The 19,643-nt window shown below is 42.2% G+C and overlaps 1 long non-coding RNA gene and 1 pseudogene across 1 annotated transcript in view; one reads left to right on the top strand and one right to left on the bottom strand.

Moving 5' to 3' along the window:
• LOC139044829 (uncharacterized) overlaps positions 1-14,738 on the top strand; it is a 52,272-nt gene extending 37,534 nt beyond the window's left edge. The window contains exons 3-4 of the long non-coding RNA XR_011502107.1: positions 7,209-7,307; positions 10,560-14,738. This is a non-coding gene — a long non-coding RNA (uncharacterized lncRNA). The remainder of the gene's footprint in view (positions 1-7,208; positions 7,308-10,559) is intronic.
• LOC106827764 (alcohol dehydrogenase 1-like) lies at positions 10,658-17,040 on the bottom strand (annotated as a pseudogene).
• Positions 17,041-19,643: the final 2,603 nt, after the last annotated feature.

Genomic DNA, 19,643 nt, shown 5'->3' with positions numbered 1-19,643 from the left:
GCAGGCAAAGAAGAGATATGGCAGAGACTGCACGCCGAAGAAAGATGAAAAGTCTGGGCTAGCCTACAGCTCTAGATTAGGATGGCCCTGAGTTCCTTATGAAGGAGAAATTGGAAATATACATCAAAATCTCATAGTATAGCATCTGTGTTCCACTATACAAAATACATTTTAGGAAATCAGATTGTTTTCTTTTCATAAGGCAATTCTAGTCCTTATGTACCAATGCATTTCTTCATTTTACAAAGTTCTGAATTAAGGTATTCCTCTGGATATTGTCAAGATGCCTGCAGCGGGTAGACTCTATTTGGTGAGAAGTTCTTAGGAGGGAAATGATGCACACCTGGCCTGGGTAATGGGGCAGCGCTGATGGAAGGAAACCTACAGACATTACAGCGTCAACCTGGTGCAGGTGCTCCACAGCTGAACCCTCAGTGTTTCTGCAGAATTCATCAACAACTGAAACTGTTTTCCTTGACAGTCCCAGTAAGCTTATACAAAAGGACAAGATTGTGCAGACCGACCTCTCTGCTAGCTGCCTGCTAGTCAGTTTACCTCCCATAAGCAGATGCTATTCATTGCTCCCAGATTTGGTTTTCTGCAGAGTTTTTTCTCCTCTCTCCCCTGTCATTTATGTCTCATTTTTGCCTCGTCCCTTATTCCTTCTGACCAACTGACTCCCGCAAAGACAATTAAATACCCTCTTTGCAAAACAGCTAACTGTCTTTAAGCCATTCTTTGACAGTTTGCACCTGGAGCACCTCAGAGGTTCTGCCCACCCGGATCTACCATATCTGGGAGACAGCTATGTGGGAGAAAGGTCTTCGTGATATTTTTTTATTTTTTTTTATTTTTATTGAGTTATTGATAGGTTGCAATCTTGTGAAATTTCGGTTGTACATTAATGTTTGTCAGTCGTGTTGTAGGTGCACCACTTCACCCTTTGTGCCCACCCCCCACCCCACCTTTCCCCTGGTATCCACTAAACTGTTCTTAGTCCATAATTTTAAATACCTCATATGAGTGGAGTCATACACAGATTATCTTTCTCTCGCTGGCTTATTTCACTTAACATAATTCTCTCAAGGTCCATCCATGTTATTGCAAATGGAATGATTTTGTTCTGTTTTGCAGCTGAGTAGTATTCCATTGTATATATGTACCACATCTTCTTTATCCATTTGTCTGTTGCTGGACACTTAGGTTGCTTCCACGGCTTGGCTATTGTAAACAGTGCTTCAATAAACATTGGGGTGCATAGGACTTTTGGGATTGCTGACTTCAAGCTCTTTGGATAAATACCCAGTAGTGGGATGGCTGGATCGTATGGTAGTTCTATTTTTAATTTTTTGAGGAATCTCCATACTGTTTTCCATAGTGGCTGCACCAGTTTGCATTCCCACCAACAGTGTATGAGGGTTCCTTTTTGTCCGCAACCTCTCCAACATTTGTTGCTATTGTTTTAGATATTTTTGTCATTCTAACAGGTGTGAGGTGATATCTTAGTGTAGTTTTGATTTGCATTTCCCTGATGATCAGCGATGATGAGCATCTTTTCATGTGCCTATTGGCCATCAGTATATCTTCTTTGGGGAAATGTCTGTTCATGTCTCCAGTCCATTTTTTGATTGGGTTGTTTGATGTTTTGTGGTTGAGTTGCCAGAGTTCTTTATATATTATGGATATTAAGCCTTTGTCAGATATATGACTTGCAAATATTTTTTCCCAGTTAGTGGGTTGTTTTTTTGTTTCAATCCTGTTTTCATCTGCCTTGAAGAAGCTCTTTAATCTGATGAAGTCCCATTTGTTTGCTCTTTCTATTGTTTCCCTTCTCTGAGAAGGCATGGTGTCCGAAAAGATCCTTTTAATACTGATGTCAGAGAGTGTACTGCCTACGTTTTCTTCCAGAAGCCTTATGGTTTCAGGTCTCACCTTTAGGTCTTTAATCCATTTTGAGTTTATTTTGGTGAATGGTGAAAAAGAATGGTCAATTTTCATTCTTTTACACGTGGCTTTCCAGTTTTCCCAGCACCGTTTCTTGAACAGACTTTCTTTTCTCCATTGTATGCCCTCAGCTCCTTTGTCAAAGATAAGCTGTCCATAATGTGTGGTTTTATTTCTGGGCTTTCAATTCTGTTCCATTAATCTGTGCACCTGTTTTTGTACCAGTACCATGCTGTTTTGATTACTGTAGCTTTGTAGTATGTTTTGAAGTCAGGGATTGTGATGCCTCCCGTTTTGTTCTTTTTTCTCAGGATTGCTTTAGCAATTCGGGGTCTTTTTTTGCCCCATATGAATTTTAGGATTCTTTGTTCTAATTCTGTAAAGAATGTCATTGGGATTCTGATTGGGATGGCGTTGAATCTGTAGATTGCTTTAGGTAGAACGGACATTTTAACTATGTTTATTCTTCAAATCCATGTACATGGAATGTCTTTCCATCTCCTTATGTCGTCATCCAATTCTCTCAGAAAGGCCTTGTAATTTTCATTATATAGGTCCTTCACTTCCTTAGTTAAATTTACCCTGAGGTATTTTATTCTTTTTGTTGCGATTGTGAATGGTATTGTATTCTTGAGTTCTTTTTCTGTTGGTTCCTTACTGGAGTATAGAAATGCTACTGATTTATGCAAATTGATTTTATACCCTGCAACTTTGCTGTAGTTGTTGACTACTTCTAACAGTTTTCCAATGGATTCTTTGGGGTTTTCTATATATAAGGTCATGTCGTCTGCAAACAGCGAGAGTTCTCTTCTTCCCTCCCTATTTGGATTCCTTTTATTCCTTTTTTTTGCCTGATTGCTCTGGCCAGGACCTCCAGTACTATGTTAAATAAGAGTGGTGATAGAGGGCATCCTTGTCTCGTTCCTGTTTTCAGGGGGATGGTGCTCAGTTTTTGCCCACTGAGTATGATGTTGGCCATGGGTTTGTCATATACGGCCTTTATTATGTTGAGGTAGTTTCCTTCTATGCCCATTTTGTTCAGAGTTTTTATCATAAATGGCTGTTGGATCTTGTCAAATGCCTTCTCTGCATCTATTGAGATGATCATGTGGTTTTTATTCCTCAGTTTGTTGATGTGGTGTATCACGTTGATTGATTTGCAGATGTTGAACCATCCCTGTGTCCCTGGTATGAATCCCACCTGATCATGATGTATGATTCTTTTGATGAATTGCTGAATTCTGGTTGCCAAAATTTTGTTGAGAATTTTTGCATCTATGTTCATCAGTGATATTGGTCTGTAGTTCTCTTTTTTCGTGGTGTCCTTGTGAGGTTTTGGGATCAGCGTGATGTTGGCCTCACAGAATGTGTTAGGAAGTGTTCCATCTTCCCTAATTTTTTGGAATAGCTTGAAAAGGAGAGGTATTAAATCCTCTCTGAAAGTTTGGTAGAATTCCCCAGGAAAGCCATCTGGTCCTGGGGTTTTATTCTTTGGGATGTTTTTGATTGCTGTTTCAATCTCTTTCCTTGTGATTGGTCTGTTCAAATTGTCTGCCTCTTCTTGAGTGAGCTTTGGGAGATTGTAGGAGTCCAAGAATTTATCCATTTCCTCTAGGTTATCAATTCTGTTAGCATAGAGTTTTTTGTGGTATTCTCTTATAATCCATTGTATTTCTGCAGAGTCTGTTGTTATTTCTCCTCGCTCATTTCTGATTTTGTTTATTTGAGCTTTCTCCCTTTTTTTCTTTGTAAGTCTGGCTAGTGGTTTGTCAATTTTATTTATCTTCTCAAAAAACCAGCTCTTTGTCTCATTGATCCTTTCTACTGCCATTTTCGTTTCAGTAGTATTTATTTCTGCTCTGATTTTTATTATTTCTCTCCTTCTGCTGACTTTGGGCTTCATTTGTTCTTCTTTCTCTAGTTCAGTTAGGTGTGCTTTAAGGTTGCTTATTTGGGATTTTTCTTGTTTGTTAAGATGTGCCTGTGTTGCGATGAATTTTCCTCTTAATACAGCTTTTGCTGTATCCCATATGAGTCGGTATGGCATGCTGTCATTTTCATTTGTTTCCAAGTATTTTTTTATTTCTTCTTTAATTTCTTCAATGATCCATTGCTTGTTCAGTAGTGTGTTGTTTAGTCTCTACATCTTTGTGCCTTTCTCAGCTTTTTTCTTGTAATTAATTTCTAGCCTTATAGCACTATGATCTGAGAAGATGCTTGTTATTATTTCAATTTTTTTAAATTTGTAGAGGCTTGCCTTGTTTCCCAACATATGGTCTATCCTAGAGAATGTTCCACGTGCACTTGAGAAGAATGTGTATTCAGCTCTTTCAGGGTGGAGTGATCTATATATGTCTATTAAGTCCAATTGTTTTAGTTTTTTGTTTAGCTCCACTATTTCCTTGTTGATTTTCTGTCTGAATGATCTGTCCATTGATGTGAGTGGGGTGTTGAGGTCCCCTACCATTATTGTGTTGTTTTTAACATCTTCCTTTAGGTCTGTTAATAGTTGCTTTATGAATCTTGGTGCTCCTGTGTTGGGTGCATAGATATTTATAAGCGTTATTTCTTCTAGATGAAGTGTCCCTTTGATCATTATATATTGTCCCTCTGTGTCTCTCTTTTCCTGTCTTATTTTGAAATCCACTTGGTCTTATATTAAAATCGCAACACCTGCCTTTTTTTCCTTGCTATTTGCTTCAAGTATTGTCCTCCACCCCTTCACCCTGAGTCTGTGTTTGTCCTTGGGGCTGAGGTGCGTTTCCTGGAGGCAACAAATTGTTGGATCGTGTTCTTTGATCCATTTTGCCACTCTGTGTCTTTTTATTGGAGAGTTCAATCCATTTACATTGAGAGTGATTATTGATGCATGTGGACTTAACGCTGTTAATCTGTCGCTCACTATCTTGTTTTCCTGTGTTTCTCTTCCTGTTTGCTTTAGCCTACCCATTTAATACTGCAATTTCTTATGCTGGGTTTCTTAGAATTTTCCTTATTTATGATTTGTGATTCTGTTCTGTACTTTATTTTAGTGTCTACCTTGAAGTTTGTATTTAGAATCTCGTGTATAATACAGTCTATTCTCTGGTGGTCTCTTACCTACTTGACCAATACTGATTTAGTCCCTTTGCTCTTCACCTCCTAAATAATTATTTTCATTTTTTATTCCAACTTGTCTTATTCATTTGTAGTTAGAGTGCAAAGATCGCCCTTGTTTTGGTAGTTTCCTTACCTTTACCCTAATGCTATAATTGAATATTTGCTATCCTGTTCTGGTTCCGTCCATCGGTCTCCCTAGTCTTTGGATTGTGTCCCCTTTCTCCCTTTTTTCTTTTTTCAAGTATGAGAGCCTTCTTGAGGATTTCTTGTAATGGAGGGCTTTTAGTTACAAATTCCCTTAACTTTTGTTTGTCTGGAAAAGATTTAATTTCTCCCTCATATCTGAAGGAAATTCTTGCTGGATAGAGTATTCTTGGCTGAAGGTTTTTATCCTTTAAAGCTTTGAATATATCACTCCATTCTCTCCTAGCTTGTAGGGTTTCTGTAGAGAAATCCGCTGACAGTCTGATAGGGGCTCCTTTATAGGTTATTCTCTTTTTTTCCTTACTTCCCTGAGTATTCTCTCCTTATCATTCCCGTTTGCCAACTTTACTACTATGTGCCTTGGGGTAGCTCTTTTTACACTGACAAATCTAGGAGATCTAAAACCCTCCTCTACACACATTTCTCCGTTGATCCCTAGATTTGGGAAGTTTTCTTCAATAATTTCATTAAGCACACTCTCTGCTCCATTTTCCTTTTCCATATTCTTGGGAATTCCTATGATCCTTATGTTCTTACTCCTCATTGAATCCATTATCTCTCAGAGATTTTCCTCATTTTTTTTAATTCTTAGTTCTCTTTTTTCCTCTGTCTGGTGCCATTCAGTCTGTCTGTCCTCGATTATGCTAATTTTCTCCTCTATGTTGTCTACACGGGCATTCAGGGAATCCGTACTCTGTTTTATCTGGTCCATTGTGTTTTTCATCTCAAGTAATTCTGCTTGATTCTTCTTTATGATTTCAATCTCTTTTGTGAAGTAACTCCAGAACTCGGCTTGTTTCTCTATCTTTCTCTCTACCTCATTGAGTTTTTTGATTATAGCTGCTCTGAATTCATTATCACTTAGTTTACCTAATTCCAAGTCCTCAGGACTTAATTCTATGTTTTTATTGTTTTCCTTCTGGTCTGGGGCTTTTATAAATTGCTGGATGGTAGAGGAGCGTTTTTTTCGCATGGTGGTAGAATTCAGTTGCAGTTACAGCCTGTCACCACTAGATGGGGGTCGAGAGTGGCGTTTTATGAGCTCTCCGCCTTGGGGCAAGATGGCTGCGCCCACTGGCTTTGCTGGGGGGGAGGGGCTGTTACTTGCATGCGCCAGTCTGGGTTCAGATCAGTTCTGTTCTCTGGTCTCCCAAGGCCCTTGATTTATAGGGTCCCATCGGATGGAAGCTTTCTCCCCCGTCAGCGGGTCTCCACTGAATCAGCGGCAGGAGTCCTGGATGATCCCCCGGTCACGCGGCCCCTCCCCTGTTCCCTCCCGACCCACGCCACAGCGATCGCAGACTCTAGGGGAGGGAGCGATCTTCTCTCCTACCGTTCCAGCACCTCCGAAGGTGTAAGCAAAGTTATGATCTCTGCCTTCTTGGAATTGTAGGTCTCTAACGAGCTGGCATTATTTTTGTTCTCTGAAATTCAGTTCTTCCAATCTTTTGTTGTATTTTGGAGGGGAGAGAATCCCGGGTCAGCTCACCCTGCCATTTTGCTCCCTTAATCCCCTTTCATGATATTTCTAATCAAGATGTTTTAAAACACCCCACCATCTTCTCACAAATCACTGTCCTCCATTAGCCAGAGATAGTCACTCTAACATCTGCCACAAAGACTCCCAGATTTATATAGACTTCTTTAAGCGATACTTTGTGGTGAGCAAGAGTGGCCTGGAGCCAATCTATTGCCAATCTTCCTCTTTTCTTTTTCCTCCTCAAAGCCCAAGCACATAGCTGTATGTAGTTCGCCGATGAGGAGAACCCTGGGCTGCTGTGCGTGCAGCGGGCAAACTGAACCACTCGGCCTGGGGCCGGCCCCCAGATTCATATGTTTATTTGTTTTCATTTAGTTATGATACAAAACAAGGTCCTAACGTACGTGTTGCTTTGCAGACTGCCTTAGATATCCACTTTGGTTTTTAAGCCTAATGATATATTGTTTATCTCTTTCTACAGAGCAAAAGGAGGACTATTTCATCATTTTGGAAAGCTGTGTGGCATAAGATTATGTGGATAAATCATAATTTACTTAATCAATTCACAACTGTTGGAAATGTAGGTTGTTTCTATTTTTCACCATGTTTATGTGACTATTCTTGCACAAATGTGTAACACAAGCTTCTTCAGGTCTGCCGCCTTCACACTTCTCTAGTCTCATCTGCCATCACTTCCAAATTCGTGCTCTACGTTCATAGCAAAATGAGCTTTACTTCCACATGTCTACCATGCATTCTCTCGCCTCTGAGCATTTGCACATTACTCTTTCTCCATAGAACACTCGTCCTAACCGCTCACTGTCAACCCAATTCCTACTCCACTGAGATCGTTTCCCCTGGGAATTTTCCTGACTCGTCGAGACTGGGTCACAGCATCGCTACATGCTCCAGGAGCACCCTGATTTCCCAGGCTGTTTTTTTACTAAATGTTTCACCCAAAGTCTCTCTTTCTTGTTTAACTCCCATGAGAGTTGGGGGCTGGGAGCAGAGCGTTCTGTTAACTGCTGATCCCACACATGTAGAGCCATGCATGGCACACAGTAGGTTCTCAAAAATATGTATGGAACTAAATGGAAACATCCGTGTATTTGGCTGTGTCCTTAGGATACAATGCTAGAAGACAATTTGCTGGGTTAGAGAATACTGAAGACTTTTGATAGATGATGGCAGATTGCCTCCAAATAGAAGCAAAAGTGCTCCTGCTTCTTTCCATCTTCAAATGTACTGAGTGCTGTGGACTGGGTTGTGTCCCCCCAACTTCATATGTTGAAACCTCAACCCAATGTGATGGTATTTGAAGGTGGGGCCTTTGGGAGGTAGTTCAGTTTAGGGGAGCTCGTGAGGGTGGGGCCCCCGTGACGGGATTAGTGCTCTGTCAAGAAGAGACACCAGAGAGCTTGCCCTCTGTCTCCGTCCCTGCCATGTGAGGACATGGTGAGAAGGCAGCCATCTACAAACCAGGAGGAGCGCTCTCCCCAGAGTCCGACTATGCTGGCACCTGGTCTTGCACTTCCAGCCTCCAGAACAGTGAGAAAACACATTTCTGTTGTTTAAGCCGCCCAGTCTATGGTATTTTGCTATGGCGGCCTGAGCTAAGACACTGAGTGTTCTCATTTATTTAATGTTTTCCCACCCTGATATGCAGAATTATCTCATTACTTTACTTAGTATTTTTTATTTGGCAAATTACTTGTTAATGATTTCTGTTCAATTTTCTGTTAGGATATTTATCACATTTTAATTTATTTATAAGTAATATTTATGCATCAAGATTTCTTATATAACATATCAATATTTGTTATGTATGTCACAGATAATTCCTCCCACTTTTTCCTGTATCTTTTGCTTCATTTATGACCTTTCTCTCTAAACCAAAGTTTTAATTTTTTGGTGGTCAAATATTTAAGCTTTCTCTTCATGGTTTCCACCTTCAGTGTCAAGCTGAGAATAGCCTTCTGTACCCTACTGTTGTAAAAGAATTTACCTTTACCATAACTTAGTACTTTTACCATTTAATTTTCACGTCTAAGCTTTAAATTTGTCTGGCGTTCAATTCTGAGTGAAGGGAGTGTAGTGAATGCAACTTCTCCCCCCCCCCCCACATCCCCCTTCACCCACTTGTCTCAAGCCAAGGATGTGCGTCTCTGTTGAAGTCCACAGGGGAGCTGCGTAACTTGGGGACAATAGGCTCAACTTGATGGCTCTCTAGTCCTGTCTGGGGCCCTGAGGCTCTCAGAGAAGGCCAAGGGACCACCTTGCCTAAGTGCTTCCTGCTCCTGGCCTTGCTGTGGGTTTCCGGTGTTTGCTTCCAGAGCTTCTCCACAAGCGCAAGGTCCTCCAGCTTGGGAAACAGTCCTTGGTGGCTGGGCATTTCCAACCTCAAACTCCTGATAAAGATGCATCTCTGCTGCTGGAATCTTTTCTTGTTCTATTTGTGTTTTCTTAAGAATGCATTGTATTACTGTTTTCTTTCTCATGATTTTAGGTCACTTTCATAGCTTTTATACTTTATTTCAAATAGTTATCATTTTATTCTTTTGGAACTTAATTCCTCCTAGTCTTACTTGTCTTTTTATTCTTTAAAATGTTTTATTTTTTACTTTTTTTTGAGGAAGAGTGTCCCTGAGCTAAAATCTGTGCCAATCTTCCTTGATTTTGCTTGTGGGACGCCACCACAGCATGGCCTGATGAGCAGTGTGTGGGTCTGTGCCTGGGATCACAACCCGTGAACCCCAGACTGGGAAAGCAGAGTGCCACCCTAACAACTATGCCACCAGGCCAGCCCCTAAAATGTTTTAATTCTACCATTAATCTTTAGCTTTAATTTCTTATTTTAAAATGTTCTTTGCCTTATCTTTTTCCTTTCTGTAAATCCCAATTATGTTATTCCTTGAAAGTCTTAGAGATTTTCTATTTTATTTCTACATTTATACATGTGATCTCCAGTCTTAAAAATCATCCTACATCCTTGCTCCTATTTTCCCCATTTTACAACATGGCAGTTGGTACTCATAGAAGGAAGGGCTTATTATGGTGACAGACCTAGACTGGCAGGATCATATTTGAATTACTCACTTTTAAAAAATTTTCATATGTTTTCTTTAATTCTTGGACTTTCCCCCATTAAGTGAACTGGCCATTCTGGACTCAGATCTCAGGAAGGAATATTGCACTTGAAAGAGAATTGTCACAGGACTTCTCCTCTCAGCTTTTGTGTTTCAAAAGCTGAAGGATTAGGGCAATGGAAATGACTCAAGGACACATGAAAATTAGGAGAAGGAAAGGAGGATAAGAGGAGCTAAGTTTTTCCCTCTTCTCCCAATCTCACAAACCCCAATGAGGAATTGTTTATACTGGTTTAGCGAAAAGAGAAGATTTGAAAAGGAAGTTATGGGGTTGTCAATATGGATGAGTTCCTCTGAGAGGGTCCTATAGGTGCTCCCTAGGGGTGGAGGTGGCAAGATTTCCCAAATGTGTTCGTGTTTGAAAGTAGATGGGAACCATGTCTCAACATTTAATGGGTAGAAGCATAGGATGGTATGAAGACCTTAGGATAGAAAGTGGCTGTGTCCTGAGATAGCTTTCCAAAGATTCATGAGCCCCTGGCATGTTGTACAAGCAGCAAAATCATCACGTAAACCCTAGAGCGGCATCTAAGGTACAAAGAAATCTGTATATTATGAAGGTACCTTGAGGATGGGAACAAGGGGCAACTCAGTGACAACTTTGCTGGACTCATGACAGAAATCAGTTGGGTTGATGGTTGTAGCAAGAATATCATCAATTAATCCCCATTATTTCTCTTTTGAAGGTCACAGAGTGAATCATACAAGAACTGTTCTCTGAGAAGTTATTTCGTTATAATTACATTCAAGATACACATTTCATTTTGCACCATCTCGCTGTATTCCCATCTCTGTTGCTCCTCTTTCCACTGCACTGGAACAATCAGGAAGGTGAAACAGGAAAGGAAGGAAGTCCCCAAGGATGCCCTTGCCCCTTTTATCCTATGGGATCTCAGAAGAGCAGAACACAGTGGATGCTGAAACATAAAAGTGCAATAAGGAAATGATTGAATTGCTTGAGAAACAGCGATTTCAGCAAAGCAACTATGCATCGTATCCTGAGAGACTGCACTGCCTACCTATCTCCACTGCCAGCTCCACGTTCACCCTAGTTCACCCACACAAAATCTCACCATCTTGACTGGTGAAAGTAGGACCCAACATCAGCCGTGAGAGGAAGGCCTCAGCTTTGAGCACCATTCCCTCTGGTTGCATGATCACAGAGACTTTCAAACCTTCTGTGATGGCTTTGTATCAGCTTCTGTCAGCCCCAGAATGTAGCCCCATGTCTGATTAAAGGAGAAAACATGGGTTCCTTGGTTCCTTTCCTTTTGCAATGTGTCTACTGCCTGCTAGATCCCCTCTCCCCACCCTCCATGATCTGTTTCTAAAATTTCAGATGAGTTTTCCTGCCTCTTAATTCATGATTTAAATGGCCTTACATGTAAGGTAAAAATCGACAGGGGATAGCAGGGTATATTTAAAGACTCAGATTAAAAATTTCAAAAAAATCACTAAACAAGCAAAGGATGTAGATAGACTTGGGAGAGAATATGAAAGGGCGACGTGCTTGGGATCTGACTGAGAAAATCAAAGCATTCCTTTCAGGAGTAATTCTTCATTAACTGCTTCTTGCTTATTCTCCACTGTCTCCAGCACTTAGGATGGTCCTGGCAAACAGTGCACCATCGCCAAATACACGTTGAAGGAGTGAACGAACACATCGAGTGGACGCTCCATCCCTGCCATGTGCTGGCTGAAGCATCTGCCCATCTGTCAGAAGTGATCTGGAAAGAACTTCTGCCCTGCATGGAGCCTAACCCTCTGCCTGTGAGATTTCTTTCAAGATTTCATGACTCCAGTGATGTGAACTCATTTATTCTGGACCATTTCTCTAACCAGGAAAAGAAGACATAATGGCCCATGTGGGGTAGAGTAGTTCTTAGTGCTATACTGACTTAAACATTTCTCTGAAACAGGTTGATGTGGCTCTTTCCCAAAGAGGGGCCTGCAGGGAAGACTCTTTCTCATCCTGGCGACAGCAGGAAATAAGGTGGAGCATGCGGAAGATATTGAAGGACCAAGTAGCCATGTCTTTCTCACAAAACCACTGGGAAATGCTTAAGGGGTCATTTTCTCTGTGAGCACAGGGTACAGATCTTCAAATAAAACACTCACCTTTTTCCGGCATGGTACAACTTGAAAGCTTTGTGGAGCTGGTCAAAAGGCAGCTGATGTGTTATTAATGGATCTAGGTTAATTTTATTTTGCAGGTAATCAGTCACTAGTTGGGGAATACAGTCTCTGGTTTTATAACCTGCAAAACAAAAAGGCCATTGTAATGAGATTTGAGAAATACCAAATCAAAAAAAAAATCAAATACATCATGGAGATGCAGAAAGTATTCCTTTGAAAAATTGCCGTTGAACATGAAAGATAATTCATTTGTACATCAGAAGCCAATGACTGCTGTTGCTAAGTGTGGCTGCTACAGACAGTTCTGTTACCTAGAACTCCTTTGGAGAAAAATGGGGTCAATATTCACACATTACTGAGTTGCAACGTGGCCCTTTAAACTAGGAGTCTCCCACCAATCTCCTGGGCTTACCATTGCAGAACTGTCTCTCTGTTCACACACACAGAGATGGCCTGAGAAGTTACCATCGGAAGAGTGGGCAGAGATGGGAATGTTAATTTACTAAAGCTGTTGGTTGATATTTCTCAGAAACAAGGGCTTCTCTGGGAAGACAAAAACCAGTGCTGACACACCAGGCTGGTGCATATCATCACCCAAAAGGCACTGCTGTTGAAATTGTACAGTAAGCTTTGATGAACTAGTGCAGAACCGAAGCTCACTGAATTATTCCAAATGCTGGAACAAACCAAAAACTATTTTGCAGAAGGTAAAAATTTTATTTAAAGTTAAAAAACCCATTTAATGAAATTAACTAACATTGCTTTATAAGATGTGCCCATTCGTCGGAGGAGCAGTCTTTGGAGGCTTCAACCATTGGAGCTGTTCCCCAAGGAGAGGAATTCTGACCTCTATGTTTCCACAAATTGGCAAAAACTTTCACAAGAGAAGCCAACCGGTCGCTTCTGTTCGCTGACCTACCTCCCAAACACACGCCCTTCAGTGTCCGCCCCGAGACAACCATCAGTGCTTCAAGGGAAAGCTGTGAATTGGATGGAGCCAACCCAATGATCTGACAGATGCCGTAGCTCAGGTGGCAGGATTCCAAGCAGCAATCTGAGAAGCAGAACATCGACCATGAGCACATTCACATGCATCCCAACAGCTCCCGCCACAGCTGGAGCGAGTCATGGAGCTCCTAGTTTCGAACCCCTCCCTGCGCTGAGGCTGCTTCAACCTCCGCTTCCACCCCACCAGTGGCGGGATCTCATCAGAGAACCAGTAGAGTGTAGTGGTAGAGAGCACAGACTGTTAGCCGTGTGACCTCAGGCAAGTTACTCAACTCCCTATGCCTCAGTTTCCTCATTCGTAAGAAGAAGAGGAATGCTGCCTATTTCATAGAGTTGTTATGAGGATTAAGCGATTTATCATTCTTAAAACATTAGAACACTATCTGACATAACAAGTGCCACGTGTTTACTAAATAAAATTTCCTACTGTCTCAAAGGCCACACACTGTATTCTTCGCCTGACTCTCTCACTTTCCATGACTCTCTGTCCTGCTCATTTCTATTAAAACAAAACAAAACAAATATATACATATGTGTGTGTCTTGCCCCTTGCCTCCATTTTGCCTTGTTTCTCTCTTTCCTGTTGCCTATGTCACTCCTTCTACTCTGTTCTTCAGCAGAGTCCATTAGGCACACCCTGAAATGTGGTGAATGCCTACCTTCTCTCTTCTAAACCGGAAGATCCACGAATACGGTGCCTATTTACTCATCCTTGCATCCCTAGAACTTAACACATTGGTGCATTGGAGCTCATTTGTCAAATGAATTGATGGTTTTGATACAGGATACACGTACATATCATATGTGAAGTAAACAATGTGCGTACTTAAATATAAAAGCACAGATGAAGAAAGAGCTAGGAATAAAGAAAAGGGAATACTGCTATTGTGGCCTTTAGCATGTTTAAACGTTGTTTACTATAATGACGTATCTTTAAGTGTATACGGCGTTTCCTTTTAAAATGAATGCTGTCGAATGAATTTACATTCTCTTTTTAGATTTGGGGCCCTCAGTTCCAAAAGGTATATTCAGGAGAGTTTATAGTTACCTACATGAGGATATTCAACGTGTACCCACCCATTAAGCATCTACTCACCGTGCCCCAAGCCTACATACCACGGTCTCAATGAGTCCGATGGCCTCAAAGGCAAAGTCGACACCAAAGCCCGTCATTTCCACCACCACCTGCTGGACGGGCTCCTTGAGCTTCCAAGGGTTAAGACAGTCAGTGACGCCCAGCACTCTTGCCCGGGGAAATTTCTCCTCATTGATGTCAACCCCGATGATCCTAGAGGCACCAGAGGCTTTGCAGGCCATGACGACGGCCGAGCCGATTCCTCCAAGTCCAAAGACCACACAGGTGGAGCCGGGGGTGACCTGCAAGTCCACAAGACATGTTTGTATTAGGAACCACACCTGGACAGGACACGTGTGTAACTAGGAAAATAAACAAATCAACTGCACCATTGAGCCTTTTGAAACTATACACCGGTTGAAACATCTGGCCTGATCTGGCCTAGTTTGGATGTTTTGCAGGCAAATCTCTATGGCGCACACCAACACACAGGCAGCTCTCTCACCTTGGCCGAGTGAACAGCAGCCCCATAGCCTGCAGGCATCCCACAGCTTAGGAGACAAACTTTATCCATCGGAGCAGCGTCATCGATTTTGGCCACTGCAATCTCAGGCACAACAGTGTATTCAGCGAACGTGCTTGTGCGGAAAGCTTGATAAATCTCTTGTCCTTTGCAGGTAAATCTGCTAGTCCCATCCAGCATCAATCCAGAAGAAGGTAGAATGCTATTCCGCGGTGACACAGACGCAGGCACAGGCAATGGCACAGATGCGTGCAGTTGTAAAGAGAAAAGTCAGCACCCTTAGCTGCCGAGCGATGCTTGCCCGACATAAGCGATTTAATGAGAGTCAGGGGCAAATCTACTCACTCTTGCTTCTCACAGAAGTTTCCCTTGGGGGCCAAGCAGGAATTGCATTCTCTACACTGTGGAACAACAAGTGTGAGGACTTTGTCTCCTACATATGGAAAAAAGTAATGTGCTCATTAGTTTAATATAATATTGGAACAGAAACACAATAGCATGTTTGTGAAGAATTCATAGGACGGCTAGAAAACTTGCAGTGGACAGATTACGGCAGCCAGTATAATATTGCCCATGGTTGTTGTGAAGGAGAAGCCACATAACCAGGTTTCAGAAATTCCATTTTTCTTTGGGCGAAGGGTGAAAATGTGGCGAGATTCCCTGCTGGGTGGATCATTGGAGGTCTGCTTCTGCTGACTCTGGAAAGTGAATAATAAAACCAGGCATGAACCCTAGCGAGGTCTCTGGCTTGACCCTTTTGTTTGCCATTTGAAGGGTTTAAATTCCCACAGTGGCTGTCAGCCTCCTAAGGTGGCCCAGCTAGATAGCAGGATGGCTCTTTCACTGAGCTCCCACCCCGGGATGGCACGCTGACCCGCAGCAGGCCTCTGGCATGCTCTCTCCAGTGAGTTTAAGTTCTAAGACAGGGAGACTTCACAGAATAAAAGGAATCGCTCTCCCTGCAGAGTGAGGCTACTTCTGGAACACCTACAACAGAGGGTGGGTTTAGGTGTCAGAGTTCGGGATAGGATGTTGAGTATGTTTGTATCTGGTCATTAACTGGCCCTCCTGGGCCCTAGGGTGAAGAAAACTAATTGACACGGTCATCACAGATTTACAAAGGCCTGGTGAGAGGCCTACAATGTTGCCTTTATCTCGGTCCTTACAAAGTTTTATGACACACAAACGACTCGCCTTTGGCCTCTTGCAGGGCTTAGATGGCATTAGAAATCTCTCCTAAGCTTAGATAAGGCATATCCTACCTCCAGTGGCCCTAAAAATTTCCAAAGGTACTGGATCTCAAGCTCAGGAGAAGTTCTGCTCTCTTGTCCTTTCCCTTCAAACGCTCAGCATTTTCCACAAAACTTCCACTGGGGTTTTTCTAGTCGAAGAGAGCGTAGAGGATCTGTCCTTCCTATTCGTATCACGTTCTCGGAGATGTGGAGACCGTGCCTTTTGACTTCGGTCCCTCCCAGTATGCCTAGTGTCTGCCGCATGGCAGGCGCTCCAAAGCTGCTGGCTTAATGAGCACCCTGCTGACGGCTTGATGCATGTCCTGACCATGCACTTGCTTACAGCTCTTTGCGTGTGCCTGGCTCCAAACTGTGAGCTTCTGGGCTGTCTTGATCTGCGTGATTGCTCTTACCCACTCTGAGCATTTCAGACACGCTGACAACAGCCATGCCAAGATCCTTGTTGAAATGCCTGGGGAAGAGCATGTACTTGCTTCTTTGATTCTTTGAAATGTAGCTATCCTCCTGTCAATGAAAATTGAAGTCCTATGTTCTAGTTGATTAGAACCTGCATTCACTTGTCAAACATTCAGTGCCTTCTAACCGTGGGACAGGCACTATGCTAAGCATGTGAGGGACACAAACATATATAAGAAGCAGTTCCTGGCCCTAAGGGGCTTTCAATCTGTTAGAAGGACACTGGTCCTACCTTAGCTCTCCTTTGACTATGGATAGTCGCTTGGCTCAGCCACTGCCCCTCTGGGTTGCTCCAGATGACAGCAGGGAAACTGTGCAACTCTTGGAATCCCTGGACACATTTAATACCATGATATGTGATGAGTTAGAAGAAGCTGGAGGCAAACCATTTTATTTCTCCTGTAAACATGTTCCTGCATTTTAAGTTCGTCCTCTGTGCAAGGGAAGCTCTTGGGAAGACTGTTTGGTTTTGTGGCCCCATTTCCTACCTGGTTTCACTGAGCTTACTCCTTCACCAGTACTTTCCACAATTCCAGCTCCTTCATGGCCTGGGATTAAAGGAAAGTTCCCCGGGAGTGATCCTTTCAGTATGTGATTATCAGAACCACAGATCGCTGAAGATGTCATCTGCATAGGAATTAAGTGACCAAGGATCAATTGCTTTGGAAGTTTTCTTTGTCTTTTATGTGATACTGAACATTAAAAATCTTTTTCTTTTTTTTCCTGAAGAAGATTCACCCTGAGCTAACATCTGTGCCTATCTTCCTCTATTTCACATGTGGGTCACCACCACAGCATGCCTACGAATGAGTCGTGTAGATCCGTGCCTGGGAACTGAACCCAGGCCTCTGAAGCAGAGCACACCAAACTTAAACACCAGGCCACAGGGCTGGCCCCTTCAAAAACTTTTTTTAACATGAATTATCTCACTGGATTCCTATTACAACACAGAGGAACACAGGGCAAATCTTATCACCCCCAACTTAGAGATGACGAAAGGGAGAGTCCAAGATTTAGAATGACTTGCCCAAAGTCACAGGATGCACGCTCAGACCTGGAAATAAACTTAGCTCCTTTGACATCTACTCTGTGCAACCTATGTCACCAAGCAGTTTTGCAATGTGAGGGCCACTCATTTACAGCGAAGAACTTTTTGACCACATGTCAACAGACCACCATTGAGAAACACTGAATTTTAGGCTCAACATAGTGGAGCATTTCTCCACTGCTCTAGGAAATAGATTTTTGAAATTTTAAACTTGCACATTGAAAACATTCCTTAAGTTAATAGTGGAATATGAGTTTAAATTAAGGAAACTATCCATTGCAAAGTTGAACTGATGTTGAGAAGCTTTAAAACTTCTTAGTTCATGGCCTCAGTTTTTGTGTCTGTGGATAGGCCCCACCGAATTCCACTGATCATAAAAAGGAAGCATTTCATGTCCCATAGGCCCTGCATCATTGCTCTGCCTGGAATATGGCCAGAAAAGCCTACGCTCGAACATACTGACCAGTTTCCCAGTATCTGCAGTGGGGGAGCCAGCATTTTACTGCTAGAACCCTGGGAACACCCGTGGCCTGATTGTGGCAAGTGGGCGAGAAGATATGCTGGCGAGAAGTATGCTTTGCTTTTGGTTCCCACAGCACTAAAAGGTCTTCAATGCGTTATTGAAGGCTGGAAAAGTTATTTTAGGTAGACAGCATGCTAGAATCTCACTAGTCTTGTCCTACACACCAAACAAGAACGTGCAACTCTGTGAGAAGCCTCCATAGTGTAAGCTCGAGGGGGGCCGTCTGTCCTTGGGGGCAGACCCAGCCCTGAACCTCGATTGTCCAGGGCTCGGGGTGAGGTTGCTCAGGTCCTGGCTGCTGAGCTTCCCCCTTGGGGGCTGTTCTGCATTTGTTATTTAGGGTGTAACCTTTATAGTTAAGAAACATATCAGTATCAGAACAGAGACTATTGGCTAATTAACTAGTAAACATTTCATCAGATGGTGACCCCGTACACACAAGCACTAGTTAAATGCTGTTTGGATGGATGATAAATAGGAAAATACAGCTTCTGAATAGCACTCAGTTACTAGACTCCTTCCTTGGTGTACGATCTTGTCACTTTGCTCTTTCCCTTCTCTCCTTGGTGGAACAAAGTCCTTAGTGTGACACCAGACGTGGAGTTGATGTTTATCTAGTGTTAGTTCCCATATTCTCCTGCTTTGTCTTTCACTGAGCACCCATCTTTGTCTACTCCCCTCCTCCCCTCCATCACCTTTTCCTCCTGGCATCTTTCCAACTGCGTTCATGCCTTTTCTCTGTTAATCTTCTAACCGTCTTCCTATGCCTGCTGCTTTGATTAGATACCTATAGACTAGAAGCATACAGCTTTCAGTATTCATTGCATTCACCAAATCAAGTGTTGAATGTCCTGGTCTTAAATTAGGAGATAGGGAAATTTAATGTTTAGTAAGATGCTAAGCAATATACTCTTAACCTTGCATATTTAGTGATTTTGTAAACTTCGAGAGACATTGATTGAGAGGTTGATTTGAAAGTGGCAAGGGCCTTTGAGAGGTCAGTGTTTCCCCAGCGCTGGTCTGAGCTCTGTTCAAGAATTCATTGTTAACTCTTTCAAATCACCTTGAAGGCCATCCTGGATCCTAGTTGCTCACTCCTGGAAACCGAAATTTACCACATGGTCCACGTTTTCAAACAAATTCTGAGGTTATTTCAATGTACGAGCACAAAGTGATAGACACACATAATTAGTGTGTTGGTCACTGCACATGTGTTTGTTAACACCAACTTTGTATCACTGAAGTATAGGGAAATGCTTCCCTTGTCCTCTTCCCCTCAAAAATGAAGAGACCTTAACACTTAAAACTCCTTTTAAGTCACATTGTGAAGTATATAGGCATATGATGTCATATAATTTGAGTAAAACTTTCAATAATTAAAAAATAATTATAGGGCTGGCCCCATGGCCTAGTGGTTAAGTGTGGTGGGCTCTGCTTCAGCGGCCCAGGTTCTGTTCCCGGGTGCCGACCTACACCACTCGTCAGTGGCCATGCTGGGGCGGTGACCCACAAACCAAATAGAGGAAGATTGGCACAGATGTTAGCTCAGGGCAAATCTTCCTCAGCAAAAGAAATAAAGATGATAGCAGGTAAGTGAACTATCAATATTTTACAATTGTTAAGACTATTGCAAACATTCATTAACTCTATTCATTTATCTCAGTTTTAAAAATTCTTCTTTTACTAAAAAAAGTAGATAGACCAAAAATGTAAATTATATGTGTTTTATATACAAAGTGAAACAGGAT

Source organism: Equus asinus, chromosome 3, assembly GCF_041296235.1.
Source record: "Equus asinus isolate D_3611 breed Donkey chromosome 3, EquAss-T2T_v2, whole genome shotgun sequence".
Classification (NCBI taxonomy): Eukaryota; Metazoa; Chordata; class Mammalia; order Perissodactyla; family Equidae; genus Equus; species Equus asinus.
Note: the sequence above shows the minus strand (reverse complement) of the source record. Positions and strands in the feature narration are given on the sequence as shown.